The sequence below is a fragment of the Coregonus lavaretus genome (genome assembly GCF_964263955.1).
Source record: "Coregonus lavaretus genome assembly, chromosome: 38".
Lineage (NCBI taxonomy): Eukaryota > Metazoa > Chordata > Actinopteri > Salmoniformes > Salmonidae > Coregonus > Coregonus lavaretus.
In genome coordinates, this window is record NC_140025.1 from 14457625 (window position 1) to 14483639 (window position 26015).

The 26015-nt window shown below is 43.1% G+C and overlaps 1 protein-coding gene across 2 annotated transcripts in view; it reads right to left on the minus strand.

Moving 5' to 3' along the window:
- Window positions 1-26015, minus strand: part of LOC311111964 (uncharacterized protein) — a 426062-nt gene that overhangs the window by 55416 nt on the left and 344631 nt on the right. The window contains exons 3-4 of one of the 2 annotated variants that reach the window (XR_014610808.1): window positions 4645-4701; window positions 4143-4174 (exon numbers count right to left, since the gene is read on the minus strand). The gene's annotated coding sequence lies outside the window, so the exon portion shown is untranslated. The remainder of the gene's footprint in view (window positions 1-4142; window positions 4175-4644; window positions 4702-26015) is intronic. The other variant, XR_014610807.1, reaches the window with a different exon arrangement.

A 26015-nucleotide genomic window follows, 5' to 3' on the forward strand; every position in this document is an offset into this window, starting at 1 on the left:
GACAGTTCACACTTCTGCTTGATGGTGAAAGCCACAGGGCACACACTGTTTCCAATGCTGATGCTGACAGAGACAAGACACACTTACTCAGGGGGTTAATTGAAGAGTTTGAAATCAGATATGACTCCCTCAAGTCATGTGATCATTTCTTAGTATTTGATCCTTCAACATGGCCTCAGGAAATGCAAGACCTCCACAGTTTTGGAAACACAACAGTTTGCAGCATTCTCAAGAAATATGAGGCCACCTTGCAACTTGACAAAGATACCACTATGACAGAATGGATGCGCTTAAAGCAGGCAGGAAAACGCCTGGGAGCCTCTTCTGTGTATGACTTGGTCCAAATAGTAAGTACAAGTAACCCAGATGCTTATTCCAACATCAACAAGGTGGTTAAGCTGTCTCTTACACTGCCTTTAAGCAGTGCAGCTTGTGAGAGGGGATTCTCACATCTCAACATAATAAAAACCAAGTACAGATCTTGTCTGTCACATGCTCGTCTCTCAGCCCTGATGCACATTCACCTGTCAAAGCAGACCACAGAGACATTTGACCCAAAGCTTGCTGTTGACCTGTGGATGGAGACAGCTAATCGGAGGCTCAACCAAGGACAGGGAGGTGATAGAAGATACAATCTATCTGCAATATTAAGCTGATCCATCCCCCCGAAAAAAAAAAAAGGACAGGGAGGTGTATCTGCAGCATCTTCATCTACCATGCAGGAAGCTGAAGCAGAGGACAGTGGGGGGCGACACTGAAGAGGACAGTGAGGAAGACTGTACTTATTAAGACCACGCTACATATGGGGTGAGTACCAGACACCATCTGCTGGTACTCACCTGAGTAACTCACTGAAAAAGGTATGTGCACCCCTGTTTATATGGATGTTTTTTCTTAGCACTTTTAATGATAAAGGCTTTAAACATTACTCGATTCAGTCTGCCTATCCGTGACGTCATCGCGCCAGCAGCAGCGCAAAGGCGCCAAGACAACAAAACATAGCATGGCGGACGACAGAGGAGAAGCCGACGAGCGAGAAATTATCAAGCCACCATTGCGGTCCTTACAAGAAACAGGAATCTAGGAAACTTCACCTGCACTGTCCAGTATCCAGGTATTTATTTCAGTCACACTGGTTGAATTTTTGGCTAAAAGGTTACTGAATCGATTTCAAGTCACTGAATCGTTTCGGATCGTATCGTTCTAAATGAACCAATATCGTCCTTGAATCGTATCGACAACCACGAATCGTGATACAAATCGAATCGTTGTTAAAACGAATCGTTACACCCCTAGTTGGAACGTTGTCAATGAGGGCGGTCAAGTGTGTTGCGAAGCAGAGGATCACTGGTTTGAGCCCAGCTTGGGGCACTTTGACAGTGGAGGAAGCAAAGCTGTTAGCAGCACACAGGTGCTGCTGATACTACTGCTTCATCTGCTGCTGCTGCTCCTGCTGGGTTCAGCAAAGTCAACAGAGCTAGCATTCCCAACCGATGGAGCTGCTGGTCCATGATCAGCCACACTAGGCTGGACAGAAGCCCCAGGGTGGAGTTGAGCTCTGGCTTGGGTAGGGGAAGCCACATGGGTACGCTGGGTGGTGGGCAGTGGTTTTGACCTCTGGGTCCATTGATAATGCCAGAGTGCTGGAAAGGGGATCCATGTGTTACGTGGATAACCCGGGGACCAGGCAGGATTGGGGCACCAGGTGACAGGTTTGGTGCCAGGTAGGACTTGCTGGGCATGGGCACCAGATGGCAGATGGGTTCCATTGCGACGCTGCTTCCTATCACCACTTCTTCCCATTCTGAGAGCCTGGGGCAAGAACAGAATTTAGAAAAGCAGCAGAAGATCCATGTCTAAACAGTGTGTTCTGATTAGGTCAGACTACTAGAGCATGGCTGTCGCTGGGCAACACGGACTTTCAACTCCCTCCAAAGATTTTCTATGGGGTTGAGATCTGGAGACTGGCTAGGCCACTCCAGGACCTTGAAATGCTACTTACGAAGCCACTCCTTCGTTGCCCGGGCGGTGTGTTTGGGATCATTGTCATGCTGAAAGACCCAGCCACGTTTCATCTTCAATGCCCTTGCTGATGGAAGGAGGTTTTCACTCAAAATCTCACGATACATGGCCCCATTCATTCTTTCCTTTACACGGATCAGTCGTCCTGGTCCCTTTGCAGAAGAACAGCTCCAAAGCATGATGTTTCCACCCCCATGCTTCACAGTAGGTATGGTGTTCTTTGGATGCAACTCAGCATTCTTTGTCCTCCAAACACGACGAGTTGAGTTTTTACCAAAAAGTTATATTTTGGTTTCATCTGACCATATGACATTCTCCCAATCCTCTTCTGGATCATCCAAATGCACTCTAGCAAACTTCAGACGGGCCTGGACATGTACTGGCTTAAGCAGGGGGACACGTCTGGCACTGCAGGATTTGAGTCCCTGGCGGCGTAGTGTGTTACTGATGGTAGGCTTTGTTACTTTGGTCCCAGCTCTCTGCAGGTCATTCACTAGGTCCCCCCGTGTGGTTCTGGGATTTTTGCTCACCGTTCTTGTGATCATTTTGACCCCACGGGGTGAGATCTTGCGTGGAGCCCCAGATCGAGGGAGATTATCAGTGGTCTTGTATATCTTCCATTTCCTAATAATTGCTCCCACAGTTGATTTCTTCAAACCAAGCTGCTTACCTATTGCAGATTCAGTCTTCCCAGCCTGGTGCAGGTCTACAATTTTGTTTCTGGTGTCCTTTGACAGCTCTTTGGTCTTGGCCATAGTGGAGTTTGGAGTGTGACTGTTTGAGGTTGTGGACAGGTGTCTTTTATACTGATAACAAGTTCAAACAGGTGCCATTAATACAGGTAACGAGTGGAGGACAGAGGAGCCTCTTAAAGAAGAAGTTACAGGTCTGTGAGAGCCAGAAATCTTGCTTGTTTGTAGGTGACCAAATACTTATTTTCCACCATAATTTGCAAATAAATTCATTAAAAATCCTACAATGTGATTTTCTGGATTTTGTTTTCTCAATTTGTCTGTCATAGTTGACGTGTACCTATGATGAAAATTACAGGCCTCTCTCATCTTTTTAAGTGGGAGAACTTGCACAATTGGTGGCTGACTAAATACTTTTTTCCCCCACTGTATGTTTGTGAATTGTGTATGTTTTCTACTGTACAATGAACTCAGTGGAGTTCATAAAAATAAAAATAGAATTTTTAGATAAAACTATACTAAATATAATCACGTCACCAAATAACTGATTAAAACAAATTATTTTGCAAAGAAGGTCTACAGTAACCTCAACAGCACTCTGTTGGGTAGCACCATGGTATAGCCGGAGGACAGCTAGCTTCCGTTCTCCTCTGGGTACATTGACTTCAATACAAAACTTAGGAGGCGCATGGTTCTCACCATAGATTTACACAGTAATTATGACAACTTCCGGAGGACGTCCTCCAACCTAACAGAGCTATTGCAGCATGAACTGACATGTTGTCCACCCAATCAAAGGATCAGAGAATTAATCTAGTTCTGAAAGCATAAGCTACAGCTAGCTAGCACTGCAGTGCATAGAATGTGGTGAGTAGTTGACTCAAAGAGAGAGAAAGACAGTAGTTGGACAGTTTTTAACAAATTAATTTCTTCCAAAATGAAGAAGTAGCAAGAGAGAAATAGAGAGAGAGTGTCATTTCAGTTTCACTTAGCTAGCAAATGCAGCTAGCTAGTTTAGCCTACTGAAACACCCTGCTCAAACAGAGGTATGCTATGTTAGCTAGCTGGCTATGACTTTCCAACACAACACAAATTCTTCCAGCTTTTGGTTTGACAAATGTATTGCCACCGGGGCCCGCCAGTGTAACTGCTTACTGACTGTACACTAACGTTACTGCATGATTGTAGTGGGTTTACTAACACATGAATTATATTAGCTATGCTTACTATGATGTTACTTTAGCTAATATAGTGACAACAATGTAGGCTGTGCGTAGCGGTTTGGCTTGGGAAGTTTTTTTTGCCTGGTCACATACAGCTGATGTGTTGTGCATTGAAGTCCACAAGCGAAGTGAAGAGGTGAGGAGGAGAGCGCATAGATGCAAGAAGGAATACAACGTGGCTGCTATGAAAGTTAACTGTGCTTACGTGTGATCAGGGGTGTATTCATTCTGCCGATTCTGTTGAAAAACATTTCTTAAATGGAACAAAATGGGGATAAACATACCTGAATTTGTCCAACAGAAACTCTGGTTTGCTACTATTGGACTAATGATTACACCCTATATCAGCTAGATGCAGGCAAGAGTGTGCAAGGCGGTATTTAATGTCACTGTATGTCCATGTGTCACTGTCACCTCATATTTGTCTCTCGACCTGTGTGCACCTACGTTATAAACTCATTCATAGGCTAGGTTGTAGCAACCTCATGATGGGTATAGGGAAAATTAAAGGATCAGGTAGTAGCCTAAACCTATCGCTGTTACATTGAACTGGGTGAATGGAACATGAATGACAGTCATCCAATATGCTGTAATAGAAATAAGGCCATGCTCATGAAAGAAAGTGTCCTCCCTCATCTTAAACGGCACATAGCCACTGAATGAACTCCATTAATGTTCCAGCTGAAGATTTCAATTGTTGGACGTACCTCTAACGGAGGAGCCATTTCCCTCTCCAACACATCCTTAGCAGCACAGGCTTCATTCTAGAAACGAGAGGGTTACAACATTAATGTTCAGTCCTGCACCTTACACCCACATGAAAAAATACTACAGTTTAATAATAATATAATATAATATGCCATTTAGCAGACGCTTTTATCCAAAGCGACTTACAGTCATGCGTGCATACATTTTTGTGTATGGGTGGTCCCGTTTACTGTAGTATACTGTAGAACACTATACTACACAATAGTATCCCTTGATCATGTGTAGTACTTACTATAGAATGTTGTAGAATACTACAGTAAATACGGTATTACCCCCCCCCCCCAAAAAAAAAAATGTAACTAGTAAATACTACAATAATGTCTGCAAAAACACTACTGTCTACAGAAACACTACACTTTAACTGAAAAAAATACTACAGTATTTAATTTGCATATACCCTGCCCATTCCCATAACACAATTTGTGCCACCCATAAGTGAGAAACATACATGCCAAGTATAGACCATATTGTGTTCCCTAAAGGTTATAGAAAAGAGTAGAGCCTCTAAACTAGCTGTTCCTACCTAGTGGTTATGGAACATTTGCTATTTTAGTATTTCTCCACTAGGTTTCCTGAAGGAGAAAGCCTCTAATTCTATGTCAAAGATAATAAAACAAAAACACAATTATGTCTACAAAAATACTACAGTCTGCAACTACAGCAAATACTACAGTATACTACAGTCTGCAAAAACACTACTATAGTATATTAATTACTATAGTATATACACTACTGTCTTTTACTACTGTATTTATACTGTAGTTAGATGTAAGTACTACAGTATACTATAGTAAATACTACAGTAAATATTACAGTATTCACTGTAGTGTTTTTGCTGACTTTAGTCATACAAGGATGATTTCTGTATTTTGAAAGTGACATATGTTGAAAACTTGATTACTGACAAGCAAAATAAATTGGGACTATGTCAACAATGGACTAATGAAACAAATACCAAAAGGTCGTTTTTAGGTGGAATTACCTTTGAGATAGCTAGGTGGGACAACCACATATCACAGTAAGTATGCCTCTCCAATTGTTTCTCGAGGTTCTCAATCTGTCGGAAAAACAATGAACATTAAATTAAACATATTTCTGGTTAATTTCATCCCGGACATCCTCGAACAGGGGTCCCACTGGGCACACACTGGTTGAATCAATGTTGTTTCAACATCATTTGTCAATGTATTGTGACGTGGAATCAACGTACATCAACCAATACTGTTTTCATATAATTTCAACCAGCGTTGTAAACATAAACATTTGGGTAAAACTTGGTCTTATGTTTCATGAGCTGAAATAAAAGATCCAAGAAATTGTCATATGCACAAAAAGTGTATTTATCTCAAATTTTGTTCACAAATTTGTTTACATCCCTGTTAGTGAGCATTTCTCCTTTGCCAAGATCATCCATCCACCAGACAGGTGTGGCATATCAAGAAGCTGATTAAACAGCATGATCATAACACAGGTGCACCTTGTGCTGGGGACAATAAAAGACCACTCTAAAATGTGTAGTTTTGTCACACAACACAATGCCACAGATGTCTCAAGTTTTGAGGGAGTGTGCAATTGGCATGCTGACTGCAGGAATGTCCATCACAGCTGTTGCCAGAGAATTTAATGTAAATTTTTTCTACCATAAGCCGCCTCCAACGTTGTTTTAGAGAATTTGTCAGTACGTCCAACCGGCCTCACAACCGCAGACCACGTGTAACCATGCCAGCCCAGGACCTCCACATCTGGCTTCTTCACCTGCGGGATTGTCTGAAACCAGCCACCTGGACGGCTGATATAACTGAGGAGTATTTCTGTCTAAAATAAACCCCTTTTGTGGGGGAAAAACTCATTCTGATTGGTTGGGCCTGGTTCCCCAAATGGGTGGGCCTATGCCCTACCAGGCCCACCCATGGCTGCACCCCTGCCCAGTCATGTGAAATCCATAGATTAGGGCCTAATTTATTCATTTCAATTGACTGATTTCCTTATATGAACTGTAACTAAGTAAAATCGTTGAAATTGTTGCATGTTGTCACGACGTCCTCCGAAGCTGCCTCCTCTACTTGTTCGGGCAGGCTTCGGCGGTCGTCGTCACAGGCCTTTTAGCCACTGCCGCTCCTCATCTCATCATTCCATTTGTTTTGTCTTGTTTATTATACACATCTGGTTCATATTTCCTCATCAGTACCTGTCTAAGTGTTCCCTCTGCCCCCTTGTCTTTGTGTGTGATTGTTTATTGTGGAGAATAGTGAAGCTCGGTGGAGCTCCTTGTATTTTGTATCGGCGGGATATTTTCCTGTGTGCCATGTATTTTCAAGTGCGCCTGTTTTGCGTACTGGAGTGTTTTGACGCGTTCCTGCATAACTCTGTGGTTGTGGAATAAAGCCTGTTATTCTGTGATTTACCCTCCTGCGCCTGACTCCTTCAACATCACCTCATCACACATGTTGCGTTTATATTTTTGTTCAGTATAATTTCAACATAATCATCAGAACTATGTATACATAGAAATTGCATTGAAAATTCCACATAGAAAATATATATTTTTTTGAATTTATATGGGTGGTTGAAATTATGTTGAATGTTAGATTTGATTAGACATATTTTATTTGACCTTGTTACAATGTTGATAGTAAAATGGTATAGTAAAATGGCATGTTTGACTCAACGTCATGCTTTCAACATACATAAAGAGGTATATTGAAATAGAATGTGAAGCCACAGTTCAACAATGTCTGCCTGAACAGTGACTCTTACTAGTAAATGAGTGGTAATGCACTTCAGTGAGACCGATCTCCATCCAGATGCCTACTTACCCTGCTTACCAGTGTTGTAGTACTCCAGACCGGTCTTGGTCTCGAGTCAGGTCTCGAGACCACATATTGAGTCTTGGATACATTTTTACTCGGCCTTGACTCGGTCTCGGATAGTGAGGACTCCTAATTTCTTCCCACTAGCCGAGTAAGAAACTCAGAATTATCAGCTTCCATTCAGTCAGCGCATAAAACCACTTCGCCAGGCCAAATATATACACTCCTTTATAGAAACATTAATAGCCTATCTTATTGCCTATTGAAACCTGGGATTCCGACTTTACTCGTAACATTACTGTCCTTTACTTTGTCAGAATTTCCTTGACTCGCTGGTAGGGAAGAGTGGAGAAATTTGTTGGAAAGTTGCTCACTCACTATTAGTAAGGGGAGACAGGGAAATTGTAAGTCTTTATACAGTGCATTCGGAAAGTATTCAGACCCTGCGAAGGTTTGACTGTGGGTAGGCCTTATTTCCACTAGGGGGAGTGGTAGGCCCACAGTCAAGCCCTCACATGAATACTAAGGGGGGTTGATGATCCCCAATCAGAGACAGCTGTCTAGAGTTAGTCTCTGATTAGGGATAGTATTTAGGCACCTCTCACATCCACCTGTGTGTGGATCATTGTTCGTGCTTGTCTGCTATTGTGTTCACGGCACATAAGTCACTTGGTGCTTGTCTCTCTTTGCTTATTTTTGAGAACGTATAGTGTGATAAGTTTAATAAAAGGATGACACTCTACGAGCGCTCCGTTTACCGTCCCTTAACTCAGCATCGTGACAGACCCCTTCACTTATTCCACATTTTGTTACGTTACAGCCTTATTCTAAAATGTATTTAATTACATTTTCTCCTCATCAATCTACACACAATACCCCATAATGATTTTTTGAATAATTTTTTGCAAATGTAAAAATAAAAAACAGAAATACCTTATTTACATAAGTATTCAGACCCTTTGCTATGAGATTCGAAATTGAGCTCAGGTGCATCCTGTTTCCATTGATCATCCTTGAGATGTTTCTACAACTTGATTGGAGTCCACCTGTGGTAAATTCAATTGATTGGACATGATTTGGAAAGGCACACACCTGTCTATATAAGATCCCACAGTTGACAGTGTATGTCAGAGCAAAAACCAAGCCATGAGGTTCAAGGAATTGTCCGTAGAGCTCAGAGACAGGATTGTGTCAAGGCACAGATCTGGTGAAGGGTCCCAAAACATTTCTGCAGCATTGAAGGTCCCCAAAAACACAGTGGCCTCCATCATTCTTAAAAATGGAAGAAGTTTGGAACCAATAGAGAAATCATGCACAAAGTAGCCTACACAATCAAAAAGCATGTGAAATATATTCACATGCGCGCAGCACACCGCCTAGTTTCAGCGGAAAATCATCTGCAGGCACCAAAGGAGAGCAGCTCTCAACTGGTTGTCGCATGGAGCAGCTCACAGAAGAATGACGTTGGTAGCTGGTAGGTAGGAAAGATGTTTCAATTTATATCTACCAGCAAATGCTAACTAAGGCAACATTGGGTATGCAAACCAGGTATTGAAAAAGTTTGGTCCATAGTCTTGGTTAGTAGACTATTTAAGATGCGCAATTCAGTCATCATGCGCTGTTCCCTTACAATTAAAAGATTGCAGTTTAAGTGCAGTACACTGCAGTATAACTGCAGGTATAGTGCAGTATAACTGCAGTATGCTGCAAATACTGCGTCCAAAATAACCTCTTTTTTTTACTGCAGTAGTTTTGCAGTGTAACTGCAGTTTCATTGCAGTACAACTGCAATTACTGTGTCCAAAATACCACAGTCGACTGCAGTTACTGCACTTTTACTGCAATCTTTTTTTGTAAGGGCATGAACATTTCAAAAGGCTTTCCCAAATAACCTTCCCAATTAAATATTGACAGCAATGTAGGCCTATCTGACAAATATATAATGCTGGTTTAAATCAATGGGGAGGGCATTTGTTTTTCTCAATTGAATTAAAGGGCAACTACACCCTCCAAAAATAACATTTAAACGTTAAATGTGCAATATGTAACTTTTTGGGCGGCCCGACCAAATTCACATAAATGTGAGTTATAGATCTGTGGTTCTCATTGAACGCAAGTCTAAGAAGCGGTAGACCTGTAACCTGTCTAAATGACTATCGCCCCGTAGCACTCACATCTGTAGCCATGAAATGCTTTGAAAGGCTGTTGATGGCTCACATCAACGCCATCATCCTAGACACCCTGGATCCACCCTAATTCGCATAATATATTTTCCTTTATTATTTTCCACTAACCCTACCACCCCTCCCCTAATTGGAGTAAACTAATGAACAACAACACTTAGGCTTCTACTTCCAGCTTATACATACTATATACATTTTACAGACACAATCTATTTTACAATAATACTTTTTTGTTTTTACTGCTATCCTTCCGCTAGCCTCAAGCCCTCACATCTATTTATGAAGACCATCCAGTTTGATTTCCATTTTCCGTATATTTGTAACTGTGCTGTTTCACAATTTTACGGACACAGTATTTTTTACATTAGTTATCTTGTTGTTATTAGTCCCACCCTTCAGCTCCAATCAACCCCTCCCATCTATCTCTTAACACCATCCATATTGGATTTCTACTTGCCATATATTTTTCAACTGTGCTGTGATGTTTTACAAAAGTTCAGAACCTTTCTATTCTCATAGTTTCGGTACAATCGGTACATCAAAAATCTCTTCCCAACTATTTTGCAATCTATATGGCACAGCTGCCAATTTTTTGTTCCTTCAATGAAACTGGTATACCTTTTTATTTATCACAATTTTCTTTAACCAATTTTGGACTTTAATGCAGACAAGTTCCTTACTTTTTCCCCCTTCCACTTGCCACTTCCATTTTTGCAGTAATGCTGCAATTAGTTCGTTGTAATTTTGGGTAGAGCAGACATTTCCATCTATTTTTGTTAGCTGCATGTATGACATAACTCCACCAGTCCTATTTATGATATAATTGACAAATATTATACCTTTTTTATTATTCAAAAGAATGTTTTGTTTTTATCAATTAGTATATTTGAGTTTAAACTATTTGTTGTATTATTTGTGCTGTCTTTTCTGGTGAATTAAACTGAAATTGCAACCAACTTTCTTTGGCTTGTTTTAAAAAATAGTGATATTTTGGAGATCATTTAATTTTCAAATAAACAAAGGTGCGAGGTTGTAATCTGAATAAAGGGAAAAAGGCCATTCTTGAACACGGGGTGAGCCATTCTTACTAATCTGCTAGAGAACCAGTTCAGATTTACGTATAACTTTTGTATGACTGACACCTTTAGTGAGAGGTCTAATGCATTAATATTTAATCATTTCTGCCCTCCGAATTCATATTCATTATATAATTAATTTTGTCTGGCTTGCCGTTCCAAATAAAATTAAATATTTTTTGCTCATATAATTCAAAAAAACAGGTCAGTAGGTGTATGCAAGACCATAAGTAAATCGGTAAACTGGGATACGACTAAAGAGTTAATCAGGGTGATTTTTCCACAAATAGACAGGTATTTTCCTTTCCATGGTAGCAAGATCTTATCTATTTTTGCTAACTTTCTATTAAAATGTATTGTAGTGAGATAATTTATTTCTTTCGGGATATGTATACCGAGTATGTCCACATCACCGTCAAAACATTTTATTTGTAAACTACACGGTAATGTCAAGTTTGTATTTTTTTAGTGACCCAATACGTAATATAGTACACTTATCATAATTTAGTTGTAATACAGAGAGTTTAGAAAAAGTATCTAGATCCTCTATAAGGCTGTGGAGGTATCCAAGTGGTGGATTTAAAAGAAAACAACGAGAATGCTGTTCATTGACACCATAGTGCTCTCCAAGGTCATCACTATCCTAAGGACCCTGGGATTAAACACCTCCCTCTGCAACTGAATCCTAGACTTCCTGACGGGCCGCCCCCCAGGTGGTGAGGTTAGGCAACAACACATCCGCCACACTGACTCTCAGCAAGGGGGCCCCTCAGGGGTGCATGCTTAGTTCCCTCCTGTACTCCCTTTTCACCCACGACTGCGTGGCTGCACATGACTCCAACACCATTATTACGTTTGCAGACGGCGCTACGATGGTAGGCCTGATCACCGACGATGATGAGACAGCCTACAGGGAGGAGGTCAGAAACATGGCAGTGTGGTGCCAGGACAACAATCTCTCCCTCAACGTCAGCAAGACAAAGGAGCTGATCGTGGACCACAGGAAATGGAGGGCCGAGCACACCCCCATTCACATCGACGGGGCTGTAGTGGAGCGGGTCGAGAGCTTCAAGTTCCTCCGTGGGTGATCTGAAAAGTCATAGTTATTCGATCAATAATATAATAATACTTTTAGAAAAAAAGGGATGTAGCTCAGTTGATAGAGCATGGCGTTTGCAACGCCAGGGTTGTGGGTTCGATTCCCACGGAGGGTCAGTATGAAAAACGTAATGTAGGCACTCACTAACTGTAAGTCGCTCTGGATAAGAGCGTCTGCTAAATGACTAAAATGTAAATGTAATAGATGTGTGGTGTTGAATGGAGTTGAAGAATGGGACTACTAACAACAACCAATAACAACAAGATAACTAATAATGTAAGCTTACTGTGTCCATAATAAGTATATAGGTTATAGGTTGAGAGCTTTTGTGAAAGAGCACAGTTAGAAAGATATAGTATGGCATATAGAAGCAAACCGGATGGACATCATGAAAATGATCGGAGAGGTTGAGGGTAGAGGAAGTTCAGGAGTAAAAACAAACAAAATTGAATTATTGTAAAATTGACTGTCCATACATTGTATATAGTATGTATAAGCTGGAAGTAGAGGCCTAAGCGTTGTTGTTTACTCCAATTAGGGAAGGGGTGGTGGGGTTGGAAGATAATAAAGGGAAATATATTTTGATGTTAGGTTTATTTGAACAGTGAGAGACCGAATAACAACAACAAAAATCCAGAAAAACGCATGTCAAAAATGTTATACATTTATTTGCATTTTAAAGAGGGAAATAAGTATTTGACCCCCTCTCAATCAGAAAGATTTCTAGCTCCCAGGTGTCTTTTATACAGGTAACGAGCTGAGATTAGGAGCACACTCTTAAAGGGAGTGCTCCTAATCTCAGCTTGTTACCTGTATAAAAGACACATGTCCACAGAAGCAATCAATCAATCAGATTCATCATGGCCAAGACCAAAGAGCTCTCCAAGGATGTCAGGGACAAGATTGTAGACCTACACAAGGCTGGAATGGGCTACAAGACCATCGCCAAGCAGCTTGGTGAGAAGGTGACAACAGTTGGTGCGATTATTCGCAAATGGAAGAAACACAAAATAACTGTCAATCTCCCTCGGCCTGGGGCTCCATGCAAGATCTCACCTCGTGGAGTTGCAATGATCATGAGAACGGTGAGGAATCAGCCCAGAACTACACGGGAGGATCTTGTCAATGATCTCAAGGCAGCTGGGACCATAGTCACCAAGAAAACAATTGGTAACACACTACGCCGTGAAGGACTGAAATCCTGCAACGCCCGCAAGGTCCCCCTGCTCAAGAAAGCACATATACATGCCCGTCTGAAGTTTGCCAATGAACATCTGAATGATTCAGAGGAGAACTGGGTGAAAGTGTTGTGGTCAGATGAGACCAAAATGGAGCTCTTTGGCATCAACTCAACTCGCCGTGTTTGGAGGAGGAGGAATGCTGCCTATGACCCCAAGAACACCATCCCCACTGTCAAACATGGATGTGGAAACATTATGCTTTGGGGGTGTTTTTCTGCTAAGGGGACAGGACAACTTCACCGCATCAAAGGGACGAAGGACGGGGCCATGTACTGTCAAATCTTGGGTGAGAACCTCCTTCCCTCAGCCAGGGCATTGAAAATGGGTCATGGATGGGTATTCCAGCATGACCCAAAACACACGGCCAAGGCAACAAAGGAGTGGCTCAAGAAGAAGCACATTAAGGTCCTGGAGTGGCCTGGCCTGTCTCCAGACCTTAATCCCATAGAAAATCTGTGGAGGGAGCTGAAGGGTCGAGTTGCCAAACGTCAGCCTTGAAACCTTAATGACTTGGAGAAGATCTGCAAAGAGGAGTGGAACAAAATCCCTCCTGAGATGTGTGCAAACCTGGTGGCTAACTACAAGAAATGTCTGACCTCTGTGATTGCCAACAAGGGTTTTGCCACCAAGTACTAAGTAATGTTTTGCAGAGGGGTCAAATACTTATTTCCCTCATTAAAATGCAAATCTATTTATAACATTTTTGACATGCGTTTTTCTGGATTTTTTTGTTGTTATTCTGTCTCTCACTGTTCAAATAAACCTACCATTAAAATTATAGACTGATCATGTCTTTGTCAGTGGGCAAACGTACAAAATCAGCAGGGGATCAAATACCTTTTTCCCTCACTGTATATGCATATATATATATTTGCGAAGAAAAAAAGTATATGGGGGATTGGAAGTGATGCAGACAATTACATTGATGGAAGTTACAATATATCTGCAATATTAAAGCTGATTTTCCCTCTAAAAAAAACAAAAAAAACATGGCCCTCTGGGCCTGGCCCGTGAGAGGATACATCTGAATGCGACAGGCTTGCCTCTTGGAGTCATTGAGACTATCCAGAGTGCAAGAGCCCCTTCTACACGCTCACAGTATGGAAACAAGTGGTGCGTTTTTGAGAAGTGGTATGACCAAAAACAGATAATTCCTTACCAATGCTCTGTATCCAAGGTTTTATGCTTCTTGCAGGACCTTTTGGACAGAGGACAGGTGTTCTCCACTGTTAAGGTCTATCTAGCCGCTATCTCTGCCTGTCATATAGGCTTCGACAACAACACAGTAGGGAAACACCCTATGTTATGTCGTTTCATGAAGGGAGTGCATCGCTTATGCCCAGTCTCCAAGCCTTTAGCCCTATCTTGGGATCTGTCTATTGTGCTTGAGGCGATTTCACAGCAACCTTTTGAGCCGCTGGAAAGCGTGGAGTTGAAATATCTTTCCTTCAAGACAGCTTTGCTGAGTGCCCTTACATCCGCAGTGATGTAAGTGAGTGAGTGAGCTGCACGTACTGTCAGTCCACCATTCGTGTCTACAGTTTGCCCTGGGGTTATCCAAGGTAACGTTGTTACCCAACCCCACCTGTATGCCTAAGGTCAGCTGCAATTACAATTGTCTCGCCTTAGAGCTTATGGCTTTCCACCTGCCGCCCTTCACTTCTACAGAAGTCCAGCACGCGCTTTACGCATTTACTTGGATAGAACGAGAGCATTGCGTCAAAATGAGTCTTTGTGTCTTGGGCACCCCCCTGTAATGGCTATCCCATTGGACAGTGGAGGCTATTCTATTGGCTTATAATAGCAAGGGTTTAGAGTCCCCGGAGGGCCTGAGGGCTCATTCCACCAGAGGTATGGCTACCTCTTGGGCACTGTTCAAAGGCATCTCGAGATTTGCGAGGTGGCATGTTGGGCCACCCCTCATACATTTATGTGGTTTCACCGACTGGATGTCACTGCACCTTCGTTGGCGCATACTGTCCTCAGTGTCGGAGCCTCTGAGGGGTGATGCTGTTGGGACTACCCTGGATTCGGACAGCATGTCTGCGATACAGGAGTTGGCCATATCCCAATGTGAGACATCAAAATAAGTATTTGAAATAGAACTTAAGGTTACTTGTGTAACCCCGGTTCTATGATTATAGGAGTGAGATGTCTCACCGCGTTTCCCTGCTCGCAAGAACGCGAGGAAGAGAGTTATGCTTGAGAATGACCAGTGGGTGTTGTGTGATTGGTTCTTCGAGCCCAGTGTTCCTCCGAGGGAATCCCAATGTGAGACATCTCACTCTTATTATCATAGAACCGGGGTTACGCAAGTAACCCTAAGTTACCACAAGTCCATTGCCAATTTGTTAGAAATCACCTTTGTATGTTTTTGGCACTGATAACTTGCGTGCATTACTTAATTCTCCATGTTGTTTCTTTACCCTATGACCAACAGGGGGTTGTGCCCCCTGGCAAGGGTTGATGGCAATTCCATAAAAAAATGTCAGGGTAAATGGAGAAATGTAATGAAACTATCAACATTGTGATATTTTAACACTGATTGGGCCGAACATTTGGATGGAATCAACGGTAAGTAAAAACATTTATATTTGTCTGAAAAATTATATTAAGTGGTGCTCTGTGAAAATGTGTTTTATCAAATATTTATTTTTTCACTTTCTAGGTGGGGAATGTATGTTTCCAAATAGTTATGCACGTGTAAGGTATATTTTATGTTGCACAGTATATTAATGACTTGATTAATTGTATGTGTCAGTTTGTACTACATATACTGTAAATGGGTATACCTTGATCCACAATCACAGAGAAATAATGTGTAGATAGTTAATCAAATATTTTAGAGGTAGGGCCTTACATAGTCATTTTCATTTTACTGTCTTGAGCAGGGCAGGGATATCTTTGTGGCGGAGCTGTATGTGACATCAACCTGGGTGCCTCCAATTGGAGCAGACCCTTTTACCACTTTGCCTGTAAGTAAAAGCATTATCACCATTATCCCAGAAACCCTAGACCCACTCCAATTTGCATACCGCCCCAACAGATCCACAGATGATGGAATCTCTATTGCACTCCACACTGCCCTTTCCCACCTGGACAAGAGGAACACCTACGTGAGAATGCTATTCATTGACTACAGCTCAGCATTCAACACCATAGTGCCCTCAAAGCTCATCACTAAGCTAAGGATCCTGGGACTAAACACCTCCCTCTGCAACTGGATCCTGGACTTCCTGACGGGCCGCCCCCAGGTGGTAAGGGTAGGTAACAACACATCTGCCACACTGATCCTCAACACGGGGGCCCCTCAGGGGTGCGTGCTCAGTCCCCTCCTGTACTCCCTGTTCACCCATGACTGCATGGCCAGGCACGACTCCAACACCACCTTTAAGTTTGCTGACGACACAACAGTGGTAGGCCTGATCACCGACAACGATGAGACAGCCTATAGGGAGGAGGTCAGAGACCTGGCCGTGTGGTGCCAGGATAACAACCTCTCCCTCAACGTGACCAAGACAAAGGAGATGATTGTGGACTACAGGAAAAAAAAGAGGACTGAGCACGCCCCCATTCTCATCGACGGGGCTGTAGTGGAACAGGTTGAGAGCTTCAAGTTCCTTGGTGTCCACATCACCAACGAACTATCATGGTCCAAACACACCAAGACAGTTGTGAAGAGGGCACGACAAAGCATATTCCCCCTCAGGAGACTGAAAAGATTTGGCATGGGTCCTCAGATCCTCAAAAAATTCTACAGCTGCATCAACGCCTGGTATGGCAACTGCTCGGCCTCCGACCGCAAGGCACTACAGAGGGTAGTGCGTACGGCCCAGTACATCACCGGGGCCAAGCTTCCTGCCATCCAGGACCTCTATACCAGGCGGTGTCAGAGGAAGGCCCTCAAAATTGTCAAAGACTCCAGCCACCCTAGTCATAGACTGTTCTCTCTGCTACCGCACGGCAAGCGGTACTGGAGTGCCAAGTCTAGGTCCAAAAGACTTCTCAACAGCTTCTACCCCCAAGCCATAAGACTCCTGAACAGCTAATCATGGCTACCCGGACTATTTGCACTGCCCCCCCCCCCCCCCCCACGGTAATGTCTACACCTGTTGTATTCGGCGCATGTGGCCAATAACATTTGATTTTATACAAAATGGTCGTCAGGCTTTTTGAAATACAATTTCACTCACGTCTGCCAGTCCAAGTCGACTACACTTCCAGAAGTTCTGAATGGTAACCAACTAGGTATCAAATTAGTAATGTTGTTTCACATGAATGGACATTATGTATTTAATTTGTTTGTCTGATGTTCATGTGAGTGACTCTGTCATCATTACTATTTTGACACCATTTTGACATTTTGATGCATGTAAGTGGTTTGAATAACATTGCAGAGTGTGTAATTATATTACTTTTTATTAAAATATTATTTTCATTGTGGTATATCATTATGCCCAACTGACTGATAACACAAATTGTCAAGCTTTCTGTACAGTGGTGGTTGGTGCCGTTTAAGAAGAGGGAGGACAATTATTTTTTTAATGAGCATGGCCTTATTTCTATTACAGCATATTGGATGAGTGTCATTCAAATTCCATTCACCCAGCTCAATGTAACATCGATAGGTTTAGGCTGCTATATGATACTTTAATTTTCCCTATACCCATCATGAGGTTGGTACAATTACATGGGTCTTGAATGGACGTTCACCACGTAGCTGCACAGGTCGAGATACATTATAGTGATCAAGGTGACACACATTGACACATTCTGGTGTAACAATCTGTAGCTATAGTTCTCTGCACTTTACTGCACCTGAGACACACTCAGACACACTGAACTGTACTACACTGTTCATAATGTATTTTTTAGTATGTAACTTTTACCATATGACATTCTTGTTGAATATCCAACAACAGTTAGCGTTAAATATGGGTGTTTCTACATGGTCTTATGCTGAGACACACTGTCCTTCATCCGGGTTCAGTACACTGACAATGGTTTTTGCTATGGTGGGCTGCGGAAGCCAAGAGTCTTTGTGCTTGTGGCAAATGGTCTTGTCCTGTCTGCTGTGTATGGCCAGATGGATAAGAGTCTGCTGGAAGTGGTGTAGGACTCTTAGACCTTAACCACCAACTGTTTGGACCTCTTGCAGATTTGCTGGTACTACACATCTCCTGGAAAGACATGGTTGTGTTGTTACCATTTTACACTTTTGGTGGAAGGGACGTAGGGCAACATGCCTTTTGTTGGTAAAGGTGTCAACCGATTGGGACCTAAGCGTTTAGAGACAAACTAGTGTTTTAGAGACGGAACATTATTTAGGAAAAAGTGACTGGGATATATAGGATTTCCTTGTTATTTCACTAACTCAGACTTCTGTCATTGCTTCTTGTTTCAACTATGATACCCGCTGAAGGAAATCTGCCCATTGGACGGAGGGGGCAACCTGTCTGTTGTCTGAAGCTAACTCCAGCTCACCAGTTGCTTCCCTCCCAATCAAAAGAAAGATCGAAGGTAATGTCATGCACTAATCCGACACTAGCATAATGCTAATGTTTTAGAAGAAGGGAACCATAGGTTGTGGATAGAATTACTGGTTTCATATGGTAGCAATCACTAACAATGCAGTCAAGGTAGTTTAGAACCACAAAGTGATGATGACGTACACTTCCAGATTTTGGTTTGGCCCATACGTCACCCTCGACCTTGTATGATGTAGAAATGTATTTTAAACTTCACAGACCCTGGTACACAAAACTCCAAAAGACAACACCAAGGTAAGCACATTCATTGGATTTTTGATAGGGAGACAAAGGGATAAATAACCCTGTACGTCCGAGAGTAATTGCTTGTTTGAATGTTGTAGATCTGTATAGGTGAAATGTGTTGGTCTTATCTCGCATATGTATAATGGTAGTTTTAGGGGTTTTCAATTTGTGTCTACCAGTGGCGATTTTAGCATGTATATCTAGGTGGGGCAAATTCATAAAAAAAAGAAGAAGATGCATGCCAGCAAAGCCACTACACAACACATACATTAATTGCACTATAACGGTGACAAACAGTGCCAACAAACTGTTAGGGCCTACGTAAAGCTGTCCTAACAGCAGAGCTTTCCTTTCAGCACCATGGAGTGAATCCTTACCACCGCTACACATGGCTATCAGCGGAGCCTTGTCTTACATCATTAACAATTAGCTTTCAGTATAAGCAAGTGCAAGCAAATGAGCTGCGACGAGGTAGGCCTATTTGTTCAGCACTTTCAAAATGGAAACCGACAGAAATTCCGATAGATGTTAGTTCAGATAAATTCAGCAAGATGATGAGGCCTTAACTTTACTCTTCTTGAGAGAGAGAGAGAGAGAAAAATATCAACTGGAATTACATGGGTCTTTACTGAACATTTTGTTGAAAACAAATATTTGAATTGGAAGAGACTGTCACTGGCAAACATGGTTATAGACCCAACAACATTATATACAGTTGAAGTCGGAAGTTTACATACACCTCAGCCAAATACATTTAAACTCAGTTTTTCACAATTCCTGACATTTAATCCTAGTAAAAATTCCCTGTGTTAGGTCAGTTAGGATCACCACTGTATTTTAAGAATGTGTAATGTCAGAATAATAGTAGAAAGAATGATTTATTTCAGCTTTTATTTCTTTCATCACATTCCCAGTGGGTCAGAAGTTTACATACACTTAATTCGTATTTGGTAGCATTGCCTTAAAACTGTTTAACTTGGGTCAAATATTTTGGGTCGCCTTCCACAAGCTTCCCACAATAAGTTGGGTGAATTTTGGCCCATTCCTCCTGACAGAGCTAGTGTAACTGAGTCAGGTTTGTAGGCCTCCTTGCTCGCACACGCTTTTTCAGTTCTGCCCACACATTTATTTTGTAGCATTGAGGTCAGGGCTTTGTGATGGCACTCCAATACCTTGACTTTGTTGTCCTTAAGCCATTTTTCAACAACTTTGGAAGTATGCTTGGGGTCATTGTCCATTTGGAAGACCCATTTGCGACCATGCTTTAACTTCCTGACTGACGTCTTGAGATGTTGCTTCAATATATCCACATAATTTTCCTTCCTCATGATGCCATCTATTTTGTGAAGTGCACCAGTCCCTCCTGCAGCAAAGCACCCCCACAGCATGATGCTGCCACCCCCGTGCTTCATGGTTGGGATGGTGTTCTTCGGCTTGCAAGCACCGCCTTTTTCCTCCAAACATAACAATGGTCATTATGGCCAAACAGTTCTATTTTTGTTTCATCAGACCAGAGGACATTTCTCCAAAAAGTACGATCTTTGTCTCCATGTGCAGTTGCAAACCGTAGTCTGGCTTTTTTAATGGCGGTTTTGGAGCAGTGGCTTCTTCCTTGCTGAGCAGCCTTTCGGGTTATGTCGATATAGGACTCGTTTTACTGTGGATATAGATACTTCTGTACCTGTTTCCTCCAGCATCTTCACAAGGTCCTTTGATTAATTTGCACTTTTCGCACCAAAGTGCATTCATCTCTAGGAGACAGAACGCGTCTCCTTCCTGAGCGGTATGACGGCTGCGTGGTCCCATTGTGTTTATACTTGCGTGCTATTGTTTGTACAGATGAACGTGGTACCTTCAGGTGTTTGGAAATTGCTCCCAAGGATGAACCAGACTTGTGGTCTACACATTTTTTTTCTGAGGTCTTGGCTGATTTCGTTTGATTTTCCCATGATGTCAAGCAAAGAGGCACTGAGTTTGAAGGTAGGCCTTGAAATACATCCACAGGTACACCTCCAACTGTTAATTGATATGCATTCCAGGTGACTACTTCATGAAGCTGGTTGAGAGAATGCCAAGAGTTTCGGTACAATTTGATAAATGCCGACAGATCATTTGTTAGTTCGACATGGTGGGATCTTTTTGTGTCTGTAAAATGTATTAATTAATATTGATATAAGAACCATCATATCGAAGTAAATTTGGAGTCAAGCGATGTGGTGTGTGGTCCTCCCACTATGACTCGGGAAACCATGCAGTTTCTTAGGCTACAGATGAAATAAATTACAGGGTTGTGAAAGAACTTCACAGGGTGGTGAATGTGCCCGGTGAACAGGTTGATACTGCTTTCCAATAAATATAGAGGGTCTTATTCTGGTGACATGATGATCGATGTTTGACAAATAAAAATATTCTCGCTGTTTTATCCATAATAATCTCATCATGTAGACTAGCATACCCGCACAGTTTACCCGCAATGTTCCTGGGAGCTGTTGGCTAGAGTGCACTGCCAACACCAGAGTAGGCACATTTGCTATTAATAACAACAGTTTTGTGACAAAACTGACGGTAGAGTTGAAAATGCGATGGAAAATGTGCATATATTCTTCATGCAGATTTTAGAACATTCGCATGGAAATCTGTCGCCAATTGGATGGAAACCTAGCTACTGTTGTGAAAATGTGGCTGCCATTTTCTTACTCTCTGGCTGCTCATTATCACAGTGTGACATAAAGACATACATTTTGCTCATGTGTCATACTGTGTGCTAATCATGTTTAAGGTTAATACTTTGTGAAAGAAGTTAGAGGATGGTTATTAGGCTCCTGGGGCTAGTTTAGAATATTTATCAGAATTACTGTGTAGAGTTTCAAGTCAATATATCAATTGCTTTCACAGCCCAAGAGTTCAACTAATAGCATGTGTCCAAAATTCAATAAAAAGACTTGAGGAGAAAATGGGAAATCATTTGACAGGACGCCAAGCCAGTTTCAGTTTTTAGATCCTAAAGAATGATGTTGATTCATGGTTCTACATGTTCATTCAACAAGTTTATGCAGCATGTTCATAGAAAATCACAGATTGGTCTTTCTTGGGTACTGTATGCAAACCTACAACGACAACCAGATACTATTTTTCCCATGTTCATAGAAAATCACAGATTGGTCTTTCTTGGGTACTGTATGCAAACCTACAACGACAACCAGATTCTCTCTCACAGCTATGCCTTCACTTTTCAGGAAGTGTGTGTGAGACACTGTGTAAACATCACTAGCAGATTTGATTGAATTCCAGCTATATTGGAAAAGTGTGTAACACTTTACCTGACATCCAGCATCAAAACACGTTATGCCACAGTAATAACCATGTCATAATATATCATAACAGTTGACATAACCTGTTATAATATGGTCATAACACTGTCATGACACATATTTAGACCTGTTGTGACATATATTGCGTTATTTTAAGGCTGGTTATGACACCTACATAAGAGTGTCAAAACCCACAAAACCTACCACAGGAGGAAAAACATTCCATTACACCATAGCCTACGTGTCAACAGTATGTTTGTTCTATATATATATATATATATATATATATATATATATATATATATATATATATATATATATTAAATTGACCATATTCAATTATCATTGTAATTGCACACACAGATGTCAGACATGCACCTACCCCAATGCTCTGTTGCTGATGACTTGGATGAATGCAGGAGCAGATTTCAGGAGCAGGACAAGACACCCTGTTTTTGACTGATGACTGATATAAGGGCATGTGTGTGATACGCCTATCTGTCGTACATGATTATGATGGTCATAATGCTTCTTGAAGTGTCATAAAGTGTATTTTCTACAAGTTATTTAAAATATGATGAAAAAACATGACTCTAAAGAATTAATTAAAACAACAACAAAGGATTTAAGAAACAAACTTTTCAAACGAAAAGGACACTTCTTGGCAGGGAAAAAATGAATTTGTAGGTGTCATAACCAGCCATAAGATAACACAATATATGTCACAACAGGTGTAAATATATGGGTCATGGCAGTATTATGACCATAATATGACAGGTTATGGCAAGTTATGTCAACTGCTATCAAATATTATGACACTGGGTGTCAAGTAAAGTGTTTTCAGAAAAGTGTGTTCCTGGCAATCTGGTATTCAAACAACAACAAAGCAGTCACCGCCCACCACTTTTTTTGGTAAGCTGAGGGATGGAACTGGAGAGATGTAACCACTCTCAAATATATAGATGGGCCTATTAATTAATTCAAAAGCTACTAAAACACATGGACATTTTTATTTTACAGGTATCCTACTTCACTACAGTACTACCACAAACTAGCCAATTGACATGTTCAAAGAAACTGTAGCTGAAACCACATGCCATGTCATGAGCACTCTCTCTCCCTGGTAGCAACATTAATTGCATTCAATTCTCTGCCACTCTGCTCACTCTCTCCCTACTCTGCCTAACGAGCTCCACCTGGCTCCGCCCTGCTCTGCTCTTGTTACCTGGCCAGCTGCACTGCATTTCCCACTCACCATCCTCACCTTGCCTCACTCTGTTCTAATTACTCTGCCAGCTGAACTGCATTTCCCCCACTAACCTCTCCCAGTATATCAAGCCCTGTTTTTCAGCCAAGCCCTGTCAGATCGTCTTCAAACCCGGACCAGTAACCTGCCTGTCTGCGCTCTGACTCCTGTTTGTGATACCGATCCTTTCTTGACTGCCTCCTTGTTCTACTGCCCCGTCTATCCCGACCTGCCTTCTGGACCTCGACTACTCTCCGATCTTCAGCCCCTCCGGTAACTCGATTCTGCCTTCTGTCTCTCACCACGATATTTGCCCAGCCCTGATCTGTACTTCTGCCTGCCATTCATATTGCTGTTGTGTGTGTGTTCCCCCAGGTCTCCGACCACCAGATGAGCGTGCCCAGACGCTTCACCACCCTCAGCCCGATACGCCGCTCCATCACTGGGGAACACACACACTAAGCATTTGGACTGGACACCCCCGGACATTTGGTGACCCCCGGAGCACAGGTACCCACAGGACCCTGAAAAACCCCAGAGCCCCAAGCACCCCTGGAACCCCTGACACCCCTGGCACTCCTCTTCCCGCCTGAAACCTTTAATAAAGAACTCTGAATTTGAACTTGCGCTCTTGGGTCCTCTTCTGTCCGTGACAGAACGATCTGACCATCATGGACCCAGCGCACTCCCTGACCACGATGGAAGAAGAGCCAGAGATGACTGCCCTACAGCGGCTGGAACGCTCTGAGGGAGACATAAATCGGATGGCTGGCGACATCGCTTCCCTTCTCCAGCTATTCAACCAGCAGCAACAACAGTTCCAACAGCAGCAACAACAGTTCCAACTGCAGCAACAACAGCTAGCCCAAGCCCTGCAACTACTCTCAAACCCGGCTACTCCACCTGCACCCCCCCCTGGTCCTTCTGTTCCTGTACCACCGACACTCCTTCATCCCTCCGCTGGAGGTCCCAATGCTGCAGGCCCGGCAGTGCTGCCACCAGATCCCCACGCTCCTGAACCAAAGATTGGGAACCCGGAACGTTTTGATGGCAACCAGAAGCAAGTAAGACCATTCTTGAGCAGCTGCCGAATCCAGTTTGCACTACAGCCCAGGACTTTCTCAACAGAGGGAGCCAAGGTGGGGTATGTCATCACACATCTCACCGGTCGAGCTCGGTTGTGGGGAACGGCGGAATTCGACCGGCAAACCCCAGCCTGTGCCTCCTTCAGTGCCTTTGAGGAGGAGATGTTAAAGGTCTTTGACCTAGGCTCGCCAACAGCCGAAGCGTCACAAGCTCTGCTCACCATCCGTCAGGGCAATCGGACAGTGGCAGACTTCTCCATTGACTTTCGTACCCTGGCCAGTCAAAGCTCGTTTAACCCAGAGGCACTGGTGCAAGCCTTCCTCCATAGCCTGGCGGACTATATCAAAGACGAGCTTGTTTCCCATGACCCGCCCTCAACGCTTGATGCCGCCATTGACCTTGCCGTCCGCATTGACCGCCGTATACAGACCCGGAGGAGGGAGAAGGGCCGTCTCAGTCAACCTGCCATCCGCACTCGGGTCGATACCGCTTCTGTCCAGCCCCTGCCTGTCAAGTCCCATAGCCAACTCAATCAGCCTGAGCCCATGGAGATTGGCCGTGCCTCTCTGACTCCCGAGGAGCGTCGGCGCCGTCTAAGCTCCAACCTTTGCCTCTACTGTGGTGGCGAGAATCACCGTGTCGCCACTTGTCCGGCAAAAGCCGCAGCTCACCAGGTGTAGGGGAGATCCGGGTGAGCTCAACAAGCCTTCAGTCTCCCTCCATCCGAAAGACCCTGCTTCATCTCCGCCTTCAGCTTTCTGACAAGACTCATACATTGGCCGCCCTTGTGGATTCCGGAGCCGAAGCAAACATCATGGACCCTGAGCTTGCACAGCAACTGGGCGTGAACCATCATCAACTGACACAACCCATTCCTGCACGAGCCCTGGATGGGCATCATCTTGGCACTGTCACTCATATCTCCGCCCCTGTGACAATCCTGCTGTCAGGAAACCACCAGGAGTCCATCCAGTTTCACCTCCTACACTCACCTGGCCAACCACTCATTCTTGGATACCCGTGGCTCCGTCAGCACAACCCCCACATCGACTGGGAGACAGGAACAGTCCGTGAGTGGGGAAGGAGTTGTCACCAGACCTGTTTAAGGGGGGCCACCCTGCCCGTTCACCGGGAAAGATCTAGCGCTACCCCCGACATATCCAATGTTCCGGCCTGTTACCACAGCCTGAAAGAGGTGTTCAACAAATCCAAGGCGACATCTCTACCCCCACACAGACCCTATGACTGCGCGATTGATCTCCTGCCTGGCACAGCACCTCCCAAGGGTCGTCTGTATTCACTGTCAGCCCCGGAAAGAAAGGCCATGGAGGACTACATTAATGACTCTCTTGCCGCCGGGATAATTAGACCGTCATCTTCCCCCGCAGGAGCGGGATTCTTCTTTGTCGGCAAGAAGGACGGTTCTCTTCGTCCATGCATAGATTACCGGGGTCTGAACGACATCACGGTTAAGAATCGCTACC